At 48.1% G+C, this 20,890-nt stretch overlaps 1 protein-coding gene and 1 long non-coding RNA gene across 4 annotated transcripts in view; one reads left to right on the forward strand and one right to left on the reverse strand.

Moving 5' to 3' along the window:
* TP53INP2 (tumor protein p53 inducible nuclear protein 2) overlaps positions 1–20,890 on the reverse strand; it is a 57,831-nt gene that overhangs the window by 29,007 nt on the left and 7,934 nt on the right. The gene's annotated exons all lie outside the window — the stretch shown is intronic.
* On the forward strand, positions 875–20,649 carry LOC122456411. Its single transcript, XR_006275328.1, has 3 exons — positions 875–1,094; positions 11,518–11,727; positions 17,337–20,649. It is a non-coding gene; the product is annotated as an uncharacterized LOC122456411 (long non-coding RNA).

The raw sequence follows: 20,890 nt of genomic DNA on the forward strand, positions 1-20,890 counted from the left end.
TGGGGCACAGGGGGAGAAATGGGAGTGGCTGGGAGGAGGCACACTGAGATTGCAGGGTGAGACTGGGACCGGGAGCCAGTGGAGGTGGAGAACGTGGCGGGGGGGAGATTGGAGGCCAGAGGAGGGAAAGAGAGCGATTGGACAAGGAACCAGGAAGGAAGGAACTGCGACTAGCTGGGCAAGGAGACTGGGGGCAAGAAGCCAGGGAGGTAGTGGGGGAATGAGAATGGTTGGGCAAAGATCCTGGACCTGGGGGCAGGGACAAGGAGGGAGAGTCCAGAGGGGTGGGACTAGAACATGCTGGACAAGAAGACCAGAACTGGGATGAAAAGTCTGAGGAGCGGAGACTGGGACTGGAAGAGAGGAAAATGAGAGTAGGACAAGGAGCCTAGGGTGGGGAGACACAAGACAGGGACAGGTAGGAGGGGATAGGAGAGAAGGAGTCAAGCTTGGGGGAGGATAGGAACAGACAAGTGTTCTGTGCCCACTAGATCACACTCCCCTCCAGAGCCTGGGCTGGAACCCAACATTTGAGTCTCATCCCTTCCTCTGCTGACAGCAAATATCTGTGAAACCCCCTGGCAAAGTGTCCTAACCCTCCTCTACTGCTTCTCCATATAAAGGATAACAACCTACTACTGCTATCATTTGCTCAAGTGGCAGAGATCTGTGTGGTGAATCTAAAGGTTCCAATGTGGCTGATGACTGATGACCCATCTGGGTGTCAATGAGGTGGACTTTCTGATTTTTCAGTTTGCTTTTTTAAACACCTAGGAAATGACATTCACACACAAAGTAGTTAAAAGACTATTATTAAGGCTGCAAAGTCAAGTACTCAGAAGTCAGGGTGGCAGAGGGTCTCATCCCCACCTGTAACACAGCCAACTCTCCTCCCCAGCTCGGGAAAATGAACCAAGTCATGTGACCTGTGGGCCACCACACTGGATCAGGCCTCTGGTGGATAAGGAAGAGGCTTGGGCTACCAGATGGCTATACAGAGGAAGAAGGTTTCCGTGGGTGAAGTTGAGGAGTTGCTGCTGGTGAGCAGGAACACGGACCCTTGGGAATGAGAGGCTCTGCTAGCTAGACACTGGGTGAGGACTCTTCCTTTTGAGCTTATTTTGTGAGTCTCTGCTGCTTGTGTAGGGCCAGGGGGAGCTGGAGTAGAGGAAGATAGAGGGGTCAGCTGGAAGAAGCTGGCCTGAAGCAGAGCACAGCCCCTGGTGGAGGGCTGTGGGATCCCTTGACTGGGGGAGGACCCCAGAAGGGAGACTCTTTTTGTTTTGATACCTCTGGCCTGTATGGAGTATTTGAGGAGCTCTGAGTGAAGGGAAACTAAGGCAGGGGAGTTGCAGCACCTTCCCAGGCTATGAGGGGGTGACAGGAAATGCATAGGCAATGCCTGGCATTTCCTAGCTACTACAATCTTGGTTATGCAACTTTAATAGCGCTCTTGTAATGCGGTTTTGTGTATGTAATTAGAATTCCGTATAGTCGTGCAGTAAGAAGAAAATAACCCAACAAAAAGCCTATGAGCTAGTTTGTTACAGCGATGCTATAGTCCAGTTCTACAGCAACCTTGGTGTGTAATACAAACCTTGTCATACATATTCTTCCCAAATCAATAAACTATGTAGCAGAGTAGAGCAGAGACTCGGCTACGCTATGAACAACTGAGACAAGATTTGCTCCTCTGGCAGTGCAAAGGGCCAGTTAATGTGTCCCAGGTAGCTGGGCAAGAACTGGCCTGCCATAAGCAGTCCCAATATGCCCCTGTTCCAAGCCCTGGGATATTGTCTATTATGGTAGTGCCTTGAGACCAGCCATGATCAATGCCCCATTGTACTAGGACAAACAAAGTAGTCCCGTCCCTGCCCCAAGCTGCTTATTATTTAAATAAACAAGACAAAGGGGGTAGGGGAAAGGGTCTAATGCACAAGCAGAGAGAACTGAGTGATGGTTTGTCAATGTCCTGATAGAACTTGTGGGACTATCCTGGCGGTTTGTTTTTTTTTTGCATGTGATGGTTTTAGGAGGAGACAAACTGAACAGAAAGACACAAGAAGGTGAGAGAACAGCTTAGGAATGAGACTTGGCCAGGCCTGTAATGCTCCAGGGACTCTGGGGTGCACTACAGTCTATAGGCAGCTCAAGGACTGCAATAACTTAAACAGTTGGGGCTGCTCTCACTTATATCAAGGTCATTTGAATCCTTTGAACACCACAGAGTTCAGAGGGTGTAAAGATGACTTAATGACACCTTTTCCTCACCTCTTCCCCGTGGCTGCATCTCCTGGGGGCACAGCATAGAATTGGCTCCTTCAGAACAACCTCTGACAACTCCATTACGTTAAAGGGAAGAGAAGGTCAAATAAACAGAGTTACACTCCAATGTTGAATACTTGAGTTTGTCTGTCTCTTTCTAGATCTGGGAGGAAGCATTGTCTAGTGATTACAGCATAGTGTTCAGAGCCAGGCAATCACTGTTCAGCTGCTGCCTCTAGTCCTGGGCAGGGCATTTCACCATATTATGCCTTGTTATCATCCCAATTTTACTGATAGGAGAAACTAATTCTAACTCAGAGGGGGGAGTGAGTGGAACTTTATTATTGTCAGTAAAGATCTTGAAGACCTTCAGAAAGGAGATGTGATGTATTAATGGGAAAAAACATTCAGAAGAGACAAAAACAGGGATTAAAATTAATTTAAAACCACATCCGGGCTAGATTTTGGGAAATTGAAGTTGCATCCACAAGACACAGTTCTGCGTGTATTTCCCTGCTTTGCATGCATATGTTTGTGCACGTGAGGACTCTGGTTTGAGAGGGCGGCTGTCATAAGGTGAGCTGCCCCTCAAAGGGAATTGGGTCCCTTGTGTCTGGGTTTCCCTGAATCCCGCATAGGAGTGGGGTCACCTGGCTGGGTCTGATGATTGGGCTGGATGCAGTTCTTGCTATTAAAAATGCTGCCTGGTTTACCTTTCCCCCCATTTCTATGGAGAGAGACCTAAGGGCAGAACAGGAGGGGGGCTTAGCCAGGAAAGGTCCGGGGCAGACTTAGGGAAGTGTGGTGGGAAGAAGGCCTGAAGTAAAGGCCACAGAGGCCCCACCTGCGCAGTGTGGGAAGCAGACCTGAGGGGACACTTGTGGGGATGGAAGACCTTGGAGTAGATGGCTGTTCTCTTATTTACGGCCTTAGAGCTGGAGCCTGGTGTAGAGGGAGGGAGCAGACTCCCCTGCACCTTCAGTTGTGCCTCCTGGAGGGGTGAGTAGACAACACTGGCCAAGGATGGTGGACTCACTACAGGCTTAGGGAGAAGGCTGTGAGGGACCCCTGCCTGAAGAGTGGCTTGTTGGAGCTTCTCATCCAGGGCTGAGGGACTGTTCAGGCAGGGGAGAGGGCTAGAAGGACTCTTGAGCCCTGAAGCAGAATGGCGGCCCAGCCCTGAGGCATGGGGAGTCCTCGCATTGAGGGGCCAAGGACTAAACCAGTGCCCCTCAGGTGACAGACATTTGGGTGTGAAGAGGGCCAGACAGGCCACTGAGGCTAGTGACAGAACTTGTTTCTATGCCTTGTGTGAACTCTCTTGTTTCTTGCGCCCCTCCCACCTCCCAATCCCTGAGAAGGGTAGCTTATGAAATAACCAGAGATCCAAGTGCACCAACCCACCCATTCTGCCGAGGGAGATGGTGGATCTGAAGGGAAGCAGGTACTCTAAGCAGGTGAAGGTGAGGCACTGGCCCTTATCCCTTCTGAGGCAGAGTGAAAAACTGCTAACACAAAGGTCTGGGGGACAGAAGTGGTAACTGGATTGTGTAACCAGCCATCCCACAACAGCTTTGTGTAACACACTGGCCTGATGGTGTCCCTGTCCCTTGCTAGTGTCTGGCCCCAAAACTTGTTACTTACAGCCTGCCCTGCCCACGAAGAAGCTCTTCAGAGCCCCTTCCTGAGCATGTGCAGCCAGAGTTGGGACTGCAAGAGCAACTGGGCAGCAGCTCAGTGCTTTTCTCGTTCCTCGCTTACGACCTCTCCTGGATAGTCAAATCCCAAGTGAGCTCTCCCTTCACCTGAGCAACCTCCACTACCACTGCATTGCCTCTCCTCTTAAGCAACCTGATCCAAAGATCATTGAGAGACTTCCATTGACCTTCATGGGCTCTGGATCAGGTCCATAATGAGGTTCAGTGAACAGTGACTCTCCTACAAGCTGGCTTTCTAGCTCATGTGGTAGGGGCTGGAGTGTGTGGTGCTAAGGGTCTGTATTTAAGGCTCACCAACAATGGTGTATCTGTGGCCATGGTTTGTTATGTTTGTACATTTATCGGGGGGCGTTTATGGTACCGACCTGGACTTTATATTGCCGGGTGCAGTGCTTTCTTAGAGGTGGGTTATTGGCACACATGAAACCACCGAGCATGCAGTAAGTACCGGGGTAGTCTGAGATGAGCTAGATGTAACAAGATTCCAGGATTCTGCAATGCTCTGGTATGGTAGGCTGGAAATCTTCATAAATGATCTGGAGGATGGTGTGGATTGCACTCTCAGCAAATTTGCGGATGATACTAAACTGGGAGGAGTGGTAGATACGCTGGAGGGGAGGGATAGGATACAGAAGGACCTAGACAAATTGGAGGATTGGGCCAAAAGAAATCTAATGAGGTTCAATAAGGATAAATGCAGGGTCCTGCACTTAGGATGGAAGAATCCAATGCACCGCTACAGACTAGGGACCGAATGGCTCGGCAGCAGTTCTGCGGAAAAGGACCTAGGGGTGACAGTGGACGAGAAGCTGGATATGAGTCAGCAGTGTGCCCTTGTTGCCAAGAAGGCCAATGGCATTTTGGGTTGTATAAGTAGGGGCATAGCGAGCAGATCGAGGGACGTGATCGTTCCCCTCTATTCGACACTGGTGAGGCCTCATCTGGAGTACTGTGTCCAGTTTTGGGCCCCACACTACAGGAAGGATGTGGATAAATTGGAAAGAGTACAACGAAGGGCAACAAAAATGATTAGGGGTCTAGAGCACATGACTTATGAGGAGCTGAGGGAGCTGGGATTGTTTAGTCTGCAGAGAGAAGAATGAGGGGGGATTTGATAGCTGCTTTCAACTACCTGAAAGGGGGTTTCAAAGAGGATGGCTCTAGACTGTTCTCAATGGTAGCAGATGACAGAACGAGGAGTAATGGTCTCAAGTTGCAATGGGGGAGGTTTAGATTGGATATTAGGAAAAACTTTTTCACTAAGAGGGTGGTGAAACACTGGAATGCGTTACCTAGGGAGGTGGTAGAATCTCCTTCCTTAGAGGTTTTTAAGGTCAGGCTTGACAAAGCCCTGGCTGGGATGATTTAACTGGGACTTGGTCCTGCTTTGAGCAGGGGGTTGGACTAGATGACCTTCTGGGGTCCCTTCCAACCCTATATTCTATGATTCTATGATTCTATGAAATTCTGCAACACTTCATCTAAATATTTACAGACAGAGGCTTAATGAACTAAGCATGGAAATGAAGAAGGCAGGACCTCTTGTGTTAGTAAATTCAACTTGTTTTAGACTAGCCTCATCTCTTTTTTAAAAAAAAAAATCTAATGTGGATTTTTATACACTGACTTCTAGGTCATTGTGGTGAATCTTGCAGGCTCAGAAAGATAATATTGCACCAGTTACGCTCAGTTCATGCTTTCAAGGCTTTCCTCTCAACTATGAGGGCTAGAAACATAACGAAGCTGAGAGACTGAAGCACAGCTCTCAGGCAAATGCTGTGGCCACAGAGCCTTAGGCTGAGTCCCAGGTATAGACCCATGTATGTACACCTCTCCCAGGTACAGTAAATCAAGTAACATAGGGTACAGCAGACTACCTGACAAAGGATCTCTAACAGGGATCCCACTGAATAGAACTTACTCCAATCATGTACCCTAGTGCTCCATGTGGCTGCTTCGCCCAAGTGCTTGTGTAACTGGTCTGGCCTACAAGCTGTTCTCTGAAGTTCTTGCAGAACTCCCCCTAGCTGCACTCAGTAGCCTTTTCTTTGCTGGAAAAGTCACCCATTGACCATGGGTTTCGGTGAACATGGTTTAAGTGCCCAGAATCCAGCTCATTCCAGGAATCCAAACTCCTGGACCTACTGACCTAGGAGGTGTTTCAATAAGGGCCATCTGTTTTTTCTCTTGTATTCTGCAGAAAGTGACCAGACCACTAGCAAGATGCCGGAAGGGTGTTCTGAGTCTGATCTGCTTCAAGCTTTGAACTGAAGTGGGACAGATTGTGGGCCTGGCTGAGGCCTTGTTCAAGCTCCAGGAAAACTTAACACAGCCTAAAGGCTGCTCTAAATTATGCCAGCAGGGATAGTCCTCTGGGGACTGCTCCACTGGCTGGGGAATTGCTGGACTGCAGGATTCTCTGGTCACACCACACTAATCTATGCTTGGGGTGAGGAATGGGTGGCTGCATCAACTTTATACCACCAGGGACTCCCATAGGTCAAGGGAAGGGATGCAGATGATACAAAACTACTCAAGATAGTTAAGTCCCAGGCAGATTGCGAAGAGTTACAAAAGGATCTCTCAAAACTGGGTGACTGGGCAACAAAATGGCAGATGAAATTTCAATATTGATAAATGCAAAGTAATGCACATTGAAAAACATAATCCCAACTATATATTTAAACCTTCTCCCCATCATTTTATAACAAACAAAAGGAAGTATTTTTTCACACAATGCACAGTCAACCTGTGGAACTCCTTGCCAGAGGATGTTGTGAAGACCAAGACTATAACAGGATTAAAAAAAGAACTAGATAAATTCATGGAGGATAGGTCCATCAATGGATAGCCAGGATGGGCAGGGATGGTGTCCCTAGCCTTTGTTTGCCAGAAGCTGGGAATGAGTGACAGGACATGGATCACTTGGTGATGACCTGTTCTGTTCATTTCCTTTGAGGCACTTGGCATTGACCACTGTTGGAAGACAGGATACTAGGCTAGATGGACCTTTGGTCTGACCCAGTGTGGCTGTTCTTATGAAGGTCCAGCTGCCTGGTTAGGGCCACTTTCCATCTTCTCTGTGTGTCCAGAGGGGATAGAGCCATGGGCCAGGATTTAGCCCACTGCACTCTGCTTCCTCTTATCTGCTGCAAAGGCCTGCTGTGCCCTGGTAGTACCAATCTCCAGTGCAGATGTAATTGCTTTGGGGGAGCCAGTTACAATATGGTTTCTCTGTTTGACATGGTTCCACTTTGGAGTATAGATTGGCCCTTAAATCTGCCCTGACCCCCACCATAGGCTCAGGCCGGATCCCTGTTTGTGGGCATTTGGTCTATAAACTCATTCTGAGTGTAAAGCCACCTGACACTTCCCTGGTTTGTGTCAACACAAATGTTGACATTCAGCCTTCTGCAAATCTAGGGCTTTAAACCTCATCCTGTTTAATAACCTGATAGACACCTTACAGCTTACACTTAACAGAGAGGAACAGAAAACACTGCTGAGGCATGATGTGGTCATATGAACCACCTGAACTGCTGACCATGGAGCACTTGATTCCCGGTGCTGCAGTAAAGCTGGACTTTTTTGCATTCAACTATTTTAAAAAAGCATTCAGGAAGCTTTCCCGTCACCGGCTACAAATGCCCTTCAGGCCTGGTTTCAAGATAGGGGCATGGCTTAAGCACAGTCTATTTAACGAGCACAATGGAGCACTTTAATGACTTGCTCCGTTGTTTATGAAAGGCTGGAGAACACTGTGTAACTGGCAGCATCAAAGCTAATCGATATGGCATGTAAACACCTTGATGGGAACGGCTATGCAGGCGATGTGGAGAGGACACAAGAGATGGGTGGAACTCAGCTTTCAATTAGAAAAAAGTTGTGCATGAAGTCTTACAGAATTTGATACGTGGGGTTGTAGAGCTAGGGAAGACGGAGGGTCGCATCACTCCGGTAACAATGCCATTCTCCCTATGAGAAGAGGGCCATCTGCTCTCAACTACAAAGCTGCTGGTATCTCCAACCATCACATGCCTGGTTCTACATGTTTGGTCTTCCTTAGTTCCTGATCTCAATACACATGCACTCAAGCTGTTCCTGTTAGAGTTCCTGTAGCAGTCCTCTCTGCATGTTACAAACCATTAGAGCGTCTCATTTAAATTGTGGAGTCCCTCCATGTACTGAGAGGAAGAGAATCCATATAACATTCCTTGCATGGAGCTCTATCCAGAATAGGCCCAGACATTTACGGGATTACTCCCATGAGCTCATGCTGCAGGATCAGCCCCAGTATTAGCCCTCTATGAGTTTACTCTGCAAATGCAGACAGTACAGTCCTTCAGAAGCGTGCATCTACCAAACCTATAAAAGGGAATTGTGAGGCCGAGACAGAAAGTGCCAACCCAGCTTCGTACAGGGACTTAGCCTTAGAGAACCCAGCTCTCATTCCCAGGCCGATGGAAGAACCACTATCTCGCTCTGGCAACCGTTCAGAAATAGATTAATACTTGACCCAGATGTCCCTGAATTGGTGTCTTCCTGGCTTTCCCCATCACTGGTGGCTGATCCCACAAACTCTTGCTGCCTTCATAGGGTTTCCATGGAACAATGGCAAGATTCAGCCCGAAGAGAAACACTTCCTTGTTTACAATGAGCCATCTCCTGCCTCTTAAACCCTTCAGTCAAGTGTCTGCTGGTGCTTTATATGAACATGATGGGGGCATAATGAATGCCCAGAGAGTGCAGCACTGTGAGGTAAGCAATCATCATGACCACATACAGAGGCACATGGCATTGGTAGGTGAACTGGGCAGGGACTGCAGGGACAGCAAAGGATGGCTCAGCAGTGAACGCATTGGTCCATGAGTCAGGAGAGCTTGGTTCTGTGCAACCTTGGGAAAATCACTTATTGCTGAGTCCTCCAAAGGGGGGGAGATTCTGGGGGAGCAGCTCAGGTGTTGGGTGTTAAGACACAGTTTGGGCTTGATTTGCAGAGGTTCTCAGCCCCTTTAGCTCCCATTGACTTCAAGAGGAGTTGTGGGTGCTCCACAGCTCTGCAAACCACCTCCCAGGGGGCACAGGCTGAGCACTCAGGAACTCAGATGCCCCAAATCAATGGCCACTTCTGAAAATATTGGCATAACCCCCCCACCCCTGGCACCACACACACACATATCCCCATCTGTAAAGTGGGGGCGGGGGGGGAAGAAGTGACCTCCCTCTCAAGAGTGAAACCTGCACCAGAACAGGCCTCAACATGGGGCGGGGGGGTAAGCAGTGACTTGTTGCTTGTATGGGCCCTCTGCCCTGGGATGAATTCCCCCTCCATCCCCCATGTCTGAAGCTGGATGTCACTAGATAACTGCAGAGCATTGTTCTGGATCAGAAGTGACAGTTGTTGACGGCTCAGATCAGCAATGAGGGGGGCTGGGAGGAAAGGATGTTGGTAAGTGAAATGACTCTTCTCTGTGCCTGAGTCTCTTTAAAACCTGCTCTATCCCAGCCTTTGAAATTGTTTACAACAAGCCCAGCTGGCCCTTATTAAGGGTAGTGAAGGATTTTAAGCCCCTAGTCCAGTCAGCAACTCCCTCCTGACACCATTACTTAGTGACCCTGGAAAAGGCGATGGAGGGAGGAGCTGTGTTCGTGCCAGGGTGTGGACTGAGCTGGAAGTAGCAACCTTGGGTAATGCAGTTGGCACCTGTCTGGAGCACAGAGCTCCTCTGAAGGGCATAGGGATGGTTGGAATAAGATCTATGTTTCACATTATATAGAGGCCTTGGCTTCCCACTTCCTGAGCAGAGTGGGATGCAGCTGAACGTGGCTCTCCCACAGGGCTTGTCCTGGCTGGGGGAGGAGGGGAAGCCACTTCCATGAGAGGCAAGGAACTGACACATTCTGACCTGATACAGAGGACAGAGGCTGTTCATGGTGGGCTCCTGTGGACTTCAGAGCTGGCACATAACCAGCCTTTGAAAGGGAACATGCCAAGCTGCTCAGAGTGGAAATAAGACCAACCTATTGCATTTTGGCTTGTGAGGCCTCCACGCTTCTGAGCGGACTAGACTGACGCTGGACACCTATGAATCCAGCTTGTTCATGAGACTGGCTCCTTCCAACCGAAGAGTGGTGGAAAAATCCAGCACCCTTTGTCTGTTCTTATAGGTCTCCCCATAGTGGTTCTGCAGTGTGAACATTGGCTTGGGGGGCAGGGTGTCTAGAACATTGCCTCTGATTACACCCCAGTGCCCTCACACTGGCCCCAGAAAGTCTAAGAGCTTAATGCTTAGTCAGTTACTAGTGCTGTCAGTTCAGGCAGTTGTTGCTTTAACCAGGCTTCAATGCTACCTGCATTTATCCACCTTCAGAGAAGCCACCTGCTTTGGGTTGCTGGTTCCTTGCTTTTGAGCGCACACAGACTTAGAGCCTGATCCAAAGCCTCTGAAATCAATGGGAGTCTTCCCCTGACTTCTAGGGGCGTGTGGCAGACCCCTGCAGCCGCCTGGGTATGATCTTGCACCATTAACATCAATGGGCAAAGGGTCAGGCCCCAAAAGAGACTTGACTTAAGAGGTCTCTCCCCTTCTTGGGACAGGCCTGTAGCACTCCTGCTTCCCGTCAGAAAATCGGAGGGGCAGCTGCCAGCCCCATGGTGAGTCATTGGGACACAGGCAGGTCCAAGGAGCCCAGCCACAAGTATATTAGTAAGTTGCAGGGTGTAGGAGGCAGGACGAAATAAAGCTTGTAAGCTGCTCCCTGGACTCTCATTTTTGTAACGTGCCATTGTTCCAATCTGCTATACTCCAGAGGCAGATAGCACCACATGCTGTCTGCAGTTCCACCTGCCCTGGGTCTAATATCACATTGCTGAGTGATTACTGAATAATTTGTTTTAAACTGAGCTTACTCTGTATCCTGCATTATATCTGCTTTCCCAGCCTTCACCCCACTCCTTCCTTCTACACCTACCATGGTGCGTCCTTCCTGCGCTATTTTCAGTAGCTAGTGTTTGGTTTTCTTTCACTCCTCTCTCTTTCCCTCCATCCAGCTTAGTGCAGGGAAAGAGGGAAGTGCATCTTTCTCCAGGACCTCCCCTAAAAAATGTCTCATTCTCTTCTCCTTTCCTATTTAGCCTTTAGCCTCAGTCTTTCCCATCCAGTCACCTCTCCTCACTCTGGTTTCCCTTCTCCTTTGGCTCTTTCCTCAGTGGCTCCTGGCTGCTCCTCAGCATGGCTCTGCACCCACACACCCAGGGAAAGGAGCAGTGGCTCCTCAACTCCTCCTCCACATGCAGTGGCTATATCAGCCAGCAAAGTGAAGGAGGCCCTGCCAGAGTGGGAGAGAGGCTGAGAGGACCAAGGACACAGCCTGGAAGCATCTTGCCCACCAGGCACAGAGATGTCTGTAGTTAGTCTGAGAACGGTGATCTGCATGCTATCCCCTGTCCAGCTCCTTGATGCAGAGCTGGGTTGAGGCACAAGGCAATGCAGAGTGCCATGGAGTTGGGCAATGTCTGACTCCCGGCTTTCAGGTGAAAGGAGAAAATGACTAGTTCTCATGGAGGCGAAGACAAGCCTGAAAACACAACCTGAGCGTAACGGATGCAGAGCTGTCTGCTTGACTTCGCCGGAAGCCTGGAAAAAAGCTCTGAGGTGTGTCCTACCCTATGTGTCTCCACGGTGTTGATTCCAGACGTGCTGCTCTAAGGAGCCCTAACAACGCTGCCCCAGCAGAGAATGAAGTGACCTTCATTGGTGGTGTTGGGGTTTTTCCAGGGGTCCCTTGTTGCCACCACTCCATCCTGGCTCTGCTAGCTTGGTATTGGCCAGAGCCCTCACACACCACACAGGCCTCTGGGTGGCTAGGGCACAAATTCCCCCTCCTTCAGGACAGACCCGAACTCCCTGATGCCTGGGTGGTCCAGGGAGACCCAGCATGGCCCCAGAGGAGATGATGTGGCAACCTGCCCACCCCATCCCACCAACCCATCAGATGGCTTACGAGTAGGAGCCAAAACAGGGATGTGGCAAGGGGTGTGCCTAGGATGCCAGATTGCTTTAATCCAACCCTGCTTTAGGGCTTGTTTACACATACATGTTGCAGTAGAGCTTGATGACTACTCTATCTAATGCTTCTCCCATGGGTGTAGGTGTTCCACCTCCCTGAGAGGCGATAGCTATTTCAATGGGCAGTGCCCACCTGGCGATGTACCACTGCCTACATGGGGAGTTTGGTCAGTATAGTTGTGTCCCTTGTGGGGTGGGAGAGTGGACGTAGTTATACTGACAAAAGTGTGCAGGGTAGACCAAGCCTTAGTGCAGCTTGCTTTTGCAGCAGGAGGATCTAAAGTCCCATCAACAGCAGCATTGGAAGATCTAAGTGATCATTCCTGAGTTGCCATGGTTTTGTTACAATATCTTAATGCAGGTGGCTCCTCTTTACAGCATGGCAGGTACTAGATTCCATCAGCAAGTCATCTGAATGCTCATGAATGTGTCTATATTTGCTAAAGGCACATATTGCCAAGAGCAGAAGTCAGTTGAATTTTACCATGGAACTGTGCCCTGCCTTCTAGCAATATAGCACTGAAACTTTATCATGTCTTTTTGCATGTCCTCTGTCATGTGAGCAAGTTGTACAGAAAGTTTAGAACTAACACAGCCCAATCTGTGGCCCGATGTGACATGTAGGGTTGCCAGTTTAGGTTGAATGTATTCCTGGAGGCTTCATCATATAATAATCTTTCATTCCTGGAGATTCCAGGACAATCCTGGAGGATTGGCAACCCTAGTGGTGGATAGATGTGTGTGAGAGAATTATCTCTATCACAAGATTTTTCCTTCTAATTAACAAAACCGATCAGGAGAGAAGGAGATCTAAAACAAATATGCTGAAAGGCTTGGTTAAGGGTTATGGGCCAGATCCTCAGTTGGTTTAAGCAGGATGAGGACCTGGTCATGCCTTCTATAAATTGTCACAGGTTTGGTGTTTTGTTGACTACAACAGAACGTAACTGTTGGTTGCTTAGGTTCTTTCTGCTTATGTTGCTGGCTGTTTATCTTGAGCCACCTTCACTGTTAAACAACATGTTGTACATGAGTAACTTGTAAGTCCAAACTGATCCCTGGTGTATCTCCATTACTTTCAGAGGTGTTACACTGGGGTTGAATTTGGTTGATAACCAGGGCCACGGGGGTTGCTGTGTCCTTAAATTGCACTGCTTGTGAATGTGGCCTAAGTTATAAGGTCACTGACAATGTTTTAGGCCTACACGTGGACTTCCCTTGGCAGTTGTCCCATATTGAATTGCAGCCATAAGTTGTTTTTTTTTTAATTGATGTTTGCTGCAGAACAACATGCAGACTTAATGTCTAGCCTATTCTGCAATCTACTGCACACTGACTGGTCCTGCAAGAGGAAGAGGGGGATGGAGAGCTGGTCGAGCCTGTGAAGAGGAGGAGTCTGGTGGTCCTCTACGAGTTAATTTACAAGAGCCCTACTTCCGCGAAGCACAGAAGCATGTTCATTGGCTTCAGCAGAACTTAAACATGGGCTGAAGCATTTTGCTAAATAGGGATGGACTTGAGCATATTCGTAAAGCTAATGAGGGGCTTAAACATTGCTGAATCGGGGCCTAAAGTAGAGGCAGTCTTTTGTCTTATAATTTGCCGCCATGTGAAATGCGTCTAAAACCAGTCCGTCACTGGAATAAAAACTAAATGCACTTCGATACCATGGTGAAGGGGTAATCTTATCCAGGTTTTTGTAAGATGCAACACAGATCTACACGGCCTGTCTGGAATCACCAGACGAATAGCCCAAAGCATTCTGGTTTAAAGAACCTAGGAGTTTTCTGAGATCCTAGAATGGAAGAATGTTCGAAAGCACAGACCTTCTCTTTTGTTGCTCTAAAGTCTGCATTTTGCTCAGAGATTTGCCCCCCAAGATAGCAAGTTTCTTGCCTGTGTGAATTTTAGGGCTGAGTTATAAACTAGGCCATCTGAGTGTATAATGGAAATCTCATCCCCCCCCCCAAAACAAAAAAAACAAAAAACAAAACAAACAGCAACCTCTAGAGTCTAGACTTTAACTGATGTTCAACCCTTCAAGCAGGAAGTGGTATCCCTATTTCTCAGTTTGGGGAGTGGGGGGTACAAGGCACAAATAGGTTAAGTTGGATGTCCAAAGTTACACAGTGAGTTTGGCAGAGCTGGACACTAAAACTCTTGGTCCCGAACCCTGCTTTAGACCACTATCTAAGACTCTATATTCCTGAAGCTATTGCCTTTACCAGCTAGGCAGCTACAATTAGGTCTGGTAGGCTCCAAAATTGTTTGTCCTTATCTGTTGTTAAAGGCCATGGAACGATGTCTTAAGTGTTTAATAATTATCAGTAGCCCAGTGCTTGCCAGAGCAACCCTACAATAACACCTGTGTAGGCAATCATGTTTCGAGCAATTCTGGAACAACAAACCAGTCAGTATGTCCAGTGGAAGACCGATTCAGTAAGGGCACAAGAGGTTCTTACTAATGGGAATGCAGAATCTGGGCCAAATCTCCACCTGTTGTAATCAGTATAGTGCCACTGACTTCAATGGAGCTCTCCTGACTTAAACCAGCTGATGATTGGCCCCCATGGTGTTAATTGTAGACTGGTTTGATGGGGGTCTTGCTAGTATGAAATAATGGTTGTGTGAGGATAGTCACCAGCCTGGCTCAAGGCAAAAGGAAAATGGGGAGGCCTTTGGCTTATTCTTATGGAACCTGCCCATACTGACACCAATTAAGCAACACCCTCAGAAATTGCTGTCGACCTGTTCCACCTTTTGGGAAGATGGGATAGTAGTAACATGCTACTTGTGTCTTAAAGTGACTGTGCCCCGCCTTGCTCCCTAACCAAGGGTTTTATTCTGAACCTCTGGATGCTAAAGAAAGAGCTGCAAATTGTTTCCTCAGTTTGTCTGTAAAGGGGCTCTTAAAAACCCTGGTGATGCAGCTGGTGAGGGGATTTTGATGCTGCCCCACTTTTTGTCCAGCTTAGAGTTTTTAACACTTGTTTTTTAAGGTCCTCCACTTGCTCCTTTTCCCCATAGAGTCAGGGAATCCTCCCTGGGGAGTAGGTCTCAGCTCCTTGCCTGAAGGACTTAGACCCATATGGTTTGTTACAATTACCTGAGCCTAAAGCAAAATAAACACAAGGAGAGAAGATGGGGCACTAGTACGGCCACTTCTACACACACAAGGTTTGTCTTCACTGCAAAGTAAACCTGGGAGTTGCTGCTGAGCCCTCCTCCTTCCCCACACACCATCCTCTTGCCCAGGTTTGGTGGTGCTTTTGGCCCAGCTGGAGCTGTAAACTAAAACCTAGGTGCTGCTTCCACTTAGGCTGGTAACTGGACCACTTAGCATTGAGGACACAAATTAAATCACTTAAGTTATGATTGCTGCTGAGCCCTCCTCCTACCCCACACACCATCCTCTTGCCCAGGTTTGGTGGTGCTTTTGGCCCAGCTGGAGCTGTAAACTAAAACCTAGGCGCTGCTTTCACTTAGGCTACTAACTGGACCACTTAGCATTGAGGACACAAATTAAATCACTTAAGTTATGATTGTCCTCCAGAGCCTTCCACAATTTCACCCGGGCCCAGACAAACAGAATAGTTATCTGACAATTCACCAGGAATTCAGCTGCTAAGCTTATTGTAGTGCAAAGACCCATGGGATATGCCCCCAGGCAGGCCCATCAAGAGAAATCTGGGGCCCACTTCCCCCACTTTATTTACACAGACTGAGATGTTCGCGGGGGGTGGTTTAGCTTGGAGCCCTAGTAAAGTTGTCCCCCTTTCATCAGCCCTGCTCCCAGGAGTCCTAATGACACATGGGGGAGTGCAGTACTGGTAACCTGGGTAGAACCTTGCAGTGTGGCTGCTCACACCTAAGCTCAGATAACCAGGTGTCAGCCATCAGGGTTACTTCTGCCGTGAAGACATGCCCACCGTTAGCAGACACCATTAGTTACTACTTTATGGGTGAGCAGGTTCCTTTCATTTCCTGCTCCCTATCCCCATCTATGAACCTCCACAATGAATAGAAGGGGGAAGTAGTTAACAAAAGGCACTTACAGCAACATGTTCCGCTTTATGTGAAGACCTCCTGAGTGCCTGCCAATCTTACATAATGTAATCCAGGGGATGCCCTACAAGATAATGCAGAATGACTTGGGTGGCTCAGTTGCCTAGGGATTGGGTTTGAAATGCCCTGGAATCTCAGGTTTGGGCTTTCAGAGGCAGCCTTCCAAGGCAGAGAAACTGAATTCCATCTAGTTGATGATCTCTTAAGTGAAACCTCAAACTGAGGCCCTTATCTCTCCTGCACAGAGAGATAAAAGTTTGAAAGACCTTTCATAAGAGATAGGGTTGCTTGGGTGTCCTTGGCCAAAACAGAGGGGAGTTTTTTTGTTTTTTACTTTTGTTGCAACATCAGGCATAGCTGATGTCAAGCTTGGTCATTCAAGGTTTACTGTAAAGAATGCACAGGGGTCATGCTTAGTGAAGGACACTTCCGGGCATGTTTGTGTCATGTGTGATTCTTGCACTTTTGCCGGTACAGCCCACCAGTGGTGCAAGTAGGGCAGTACAGTTTGCTGTACCAAGAAGTTATTTACAGCCTGTACGGCGTACCGGAAAGACACGGAGCAGCAGAACATGGGGCTGCCGGATGGGGCTTCCACACAGCTGTGTCTCCTGAGTCCTGTCCGGGGTCTGTACAGCAGCCCCACCGGAGGACAGGGCTGGGAGGTGAGGCTGGGGGTGGCACAGCCACACCAGAGGAGCTACCGGCGTGAGGCCACCCAGCAGTCCCATGTTCTGCTCCTTCGGCCCGCGGTTCCCAAGAGAAGCCTGCGGTTCAGGGCGATCCTGGGAACCGCAGCGGCGAAAGGAGCAGAACCCCATGCCGACAGCTCCTCTGGCGCAGCTGTACCACTCCCCCCGCCCCCCTCCCGAGCCCAGTCCCCAGCGGGGCTGCTGTACAGACCCTGGACAGGACTCAGGAGATGCAGCTACATAGCAGGGCTGGGGATGGTATAGCCGTGCCAGAGGAGCTGCCAGCGTGGGGCTCGGTTGCCAGTATGGCTGAAAAAAATATTTTCTTCTGTCAAAGGGAGCTGGTTTGCAGCTCTTCTGCTGTCCGGGCTTTTATCCCACTTGTGGAGATGCTGCTGGGTCCTGTCTACACTAAGTTGCATCTGTTGTAACTAGGTCCCCAGAGTCCATTCTTGTAATGTAGATGGCCTTAGATGCTTTGTTCACTCCAGTGTTCAGAGTAACAACAGTCTCTTGTCTCCAAGTAGATATGCAGGAATCAGTGCACACACCAGTGAAATGCAGCCAATTCTGGGATACAACATGGTTTAACAGCATTTGGCAACTGCAAAACCTACATCCATCTAACTGAAATTAAAGGTAGGGGTGTGGAAACTTCCCTAAAAGGGGACACACTGGCATATCGTGGGAGATGCAGTCATATCACTGAGGCCAGCATCCAGAGGAGAATGGGAGCATGAACTACAACTTCCAAGAGGCACTATGATGGCAATTCCTAAATGGACAGTTCCAATTTTTACCTTTTGATTGGGAAAAAAAAGTCAAACTTTTTCCACAGGGGAAAGACTCCTCCCCTAATTCTTTCCAACCAGTTCTAGTGTTTAGCACAGTGTAAAAGACAGTGATAAACTCCCCACAAACTCTTCCCTCTTAACAGAACTCCACAGCTGCTTTGTGGAGCACTTTGTAGGGCACCCAGGGAAAACTCCTCCAAAAAACTGCACAGGTTTGCAGACTCCTGTACGCTTGGGACAGCATCCCATCACTTGGCTAGGTGAGCACAGTCTGGCCTTGGCCCTGCCTGTGCATCGCTTCCTCGAGTCTAGGAGCAAAGTGTCATTGTGTGAAGTAGGGACTGGAGTACATAAATCTACTCTCCCTTCCCAGCTGCAAAGGAAGCTAGCCATGGAGTGACAGTTCAGACTATCTGTGGATGACCCTGGGTAGGGGACATCTGCTCACAGCCTGACAGTTAAGGGACTATACTGTGCCGGGTGAATGGACAAAAGCTTTGTTGTGTTTGAGCTGGAGAGAGAGGGGAAAAAAACCCAAACACAGATGGGACTAGTGCCACCAAGTTCTGTGTGATACAAGGTGCCATCTGTGAGACATCGACCTCAAGCCTCAGAGCGACAACTCACTGTATGCAGAAGAAACACCCCGTTCTCCCCTGCATACGAGCAAGTACAATCACTGTGGTACAACATTTTGGCTGATACTTGGTTTGGGCTGGGGCTCCGGAGGGGGGAGACTGGTATTGTGGTCTCAAGGCACAAGATACGACCTAACCTACCTTAACCCTTATCTGCCCTCAAAGGATTATAAATTCCTCTGGGTTTTTCTCCTCTCCACCTGCCACTCTGCTAATCCATGCAGAATTTTCCACGATTTTGTATAGGTTGTTCTCCAGTCAGTACTGTCTTTTCCCTAGGTTGGCCCTTACCCTTAAGACTGACTCAGGAACTGGCAGCAAAGGAAGGCGGGCCAACTGTAGTGAAGGAGAGAAGGAAGAGGACCAGTCAGAATTCTGAATCCTGGCCCGTCCTCAGTTTCTAGCACCAAGAGGCTACCTCTTCCCTGCCACAGTAATCCCCAGTGGCCAGACCCACCGTGGAAAATAGACAGTCTTCAAATGACAGCCCCTTAAGGCTAAACTTGCTTCTTAAGGGTTACGTTTGTCATCACTCTTCTGAAAAGTCTAACCATTCCATATTTTTAAGCACTTAAACAGATTCAGATAAGTGCTTGTTTATAGGCTTCATTTTTTCCCATAGATCTGCATACATAATTAGCTTTGTTTTGTGAATCACTGTCTCTACAAATAGCCCTAGAAGCTAAGAATAGGAGAAAGGAATGGCAACAAAGATCTATGATGCATAGGAATGCTGCTGAAGCTAGGAGTGGGAGTCTGTTTCTTCGTAGCTAACAGGGGCAGCAGATTTCGAATCGCAGGCTGTAATACTATCCAGAAAATGGCTCCAGGATCCCAGAAACTTTCCATAAATACTACACAGCAGGACAGGGACTGACGACAAACACTACATTCTTCCAAAGCTGAGCTAAGAATACCCCGTACAGTCGTCAGTACAATGCATTGGAGGCACCAATCGAGTGCATGCCTATGATGCTCTTGGGAAATGCTGTTTTCAGCAATTTCTACAAAAAAGACAAGCAAATAATTCTTTCCTTTGGTGTCTATAATTGTCCTATTCTTGGAGATAAAAATGCTGTGCCATAAAAGAACATCTTGGGATTGTGACATTTAACTAGAGCAGGATTCTTAAGCAGATGGTTTTTGGAACTATATTAACACCATAGCTCTTCAAGACCACACCTTTGTTTTATGTGCTAGAGTAATTGCCCACACCCATAGGTCAGCAGCAGCACTTGAGCATGGGACCTTTGATGCCACGGCACACACCTCTAGACACCACTAGCTAAAGGAAATATTATATGGCAACAGCAGTGAGGCTAATAGCCGCTGAGGGGGGATGCAATACATACTTTAAGTTTATTGCTCTAGCAAACGAGATAGGGTGAGGAGCTCTATGCAGCCTTCCAACATTGTGGTCACCCAGACAGTAATAAGTTTTTTGGATGGGTGAGTGACATATCAATATCTTCATTATCATCAATCTTCACAGCAAAGGGTGGGGGAGCAAACCTTGTTCCTGGGCTCGTAAATCTTCAGAGCAGCTTTGCAAGGCTGGGTTAGTGCATTTAGTCCATCGTTATTTAAAAAAATCTCTGCAGATCAACCCCAGTGTCCATATGTGGCTGCCAACTAACAGTGAACTAAATCCACAAATGCATTTCCCAAAGGGAACTTTGTCCATGTTAATTGATGCTCAAAGTTAGCCAATTGCAGGATTAGGACCCATGTAGAGCCATTGACTCCAGTGGCGTGTCACTTGGGCTCAAGGGTCGGTCTGTGAAAATTGAATTCAGGCTCAGGGCCTTATCAGTTATTAAATGCTGAAGAGATGCTCTGAAGTTGGGAAATCTAATATGAAGAAAAATGTTTTTTATAAGTAAGTTTTACATTCAGTGGAGAAGACCACTTTTGCTTTGATTGCTCACATACTGTGGACCACAAGGCACTCTGGCATTGTGCAGGAGAATCAGAAAAATGAAGCTATCTAGTTTTTCCCCAAGCTGACTGAAACGCAGAAGGCAAACAAACATCATACATGGGTTTTATAGCTATTTCAAGTGACAAAATAACCACTCTAAATAACTTGTGGTGGAGGGAAAGAAAGGTGTGGGGGGTTTTCCACCCTCCCCAAAAATGTCATGCTTGGCAGTATCCCTTTAAGAATCCTGTCCCAACATCTCGCTGAAGTTGATAGGTTTTGTTCTGTCACTGAAGTGGGCACAGGGGTATTCTCACCCTTGTGGGTGAGAAGTCGAGGGAAGTACAAACCCTGGGCATACAAATACACTGCAACTCCCACAGTGAAAACAGCTTTGCTGAAAGCAACACCCAATGGGGCAAATTTGTCCCTGATATAAATCCATTGGAGTCAGTGGCACTTCACTGAGGATAAATTTAATGCATTACATGCTGTATGTAGAGAAAAGTCAACAGTGGACTTCAAGTTATTACCCAGAAGTCTGGGGTTTGTTTTAACAGGCTGGGATAGAGACTGGGAGTGGATGGGTCATTACACAAAGTAAAACTATTTCCCCATGTTTATTTCCCCCTCCCCCCCCCACTGTTCCTCAGACGTTCTTGTCAACTGCTGGAAATGGCCCACCTTGATTATCACTACAAAAGGTTCCCACCTCCCACCACCGCTCT

The sequence above is a fragment of the Dermochelys coriacea genome, chromosome 13 (genome assembly GCF_009764565.3).
Source record: "Dermochelys coriacea isolate rDerCor1 chromosome 13, rDerCor1.pri.v4, whole genome shotgun sequence".
NCBI classification, from domain to species: Eukaryota; Metazoa; Chordata; order Testudines; family Dermochelyidae; genus Dermochelys; species Dermochelys coriacea.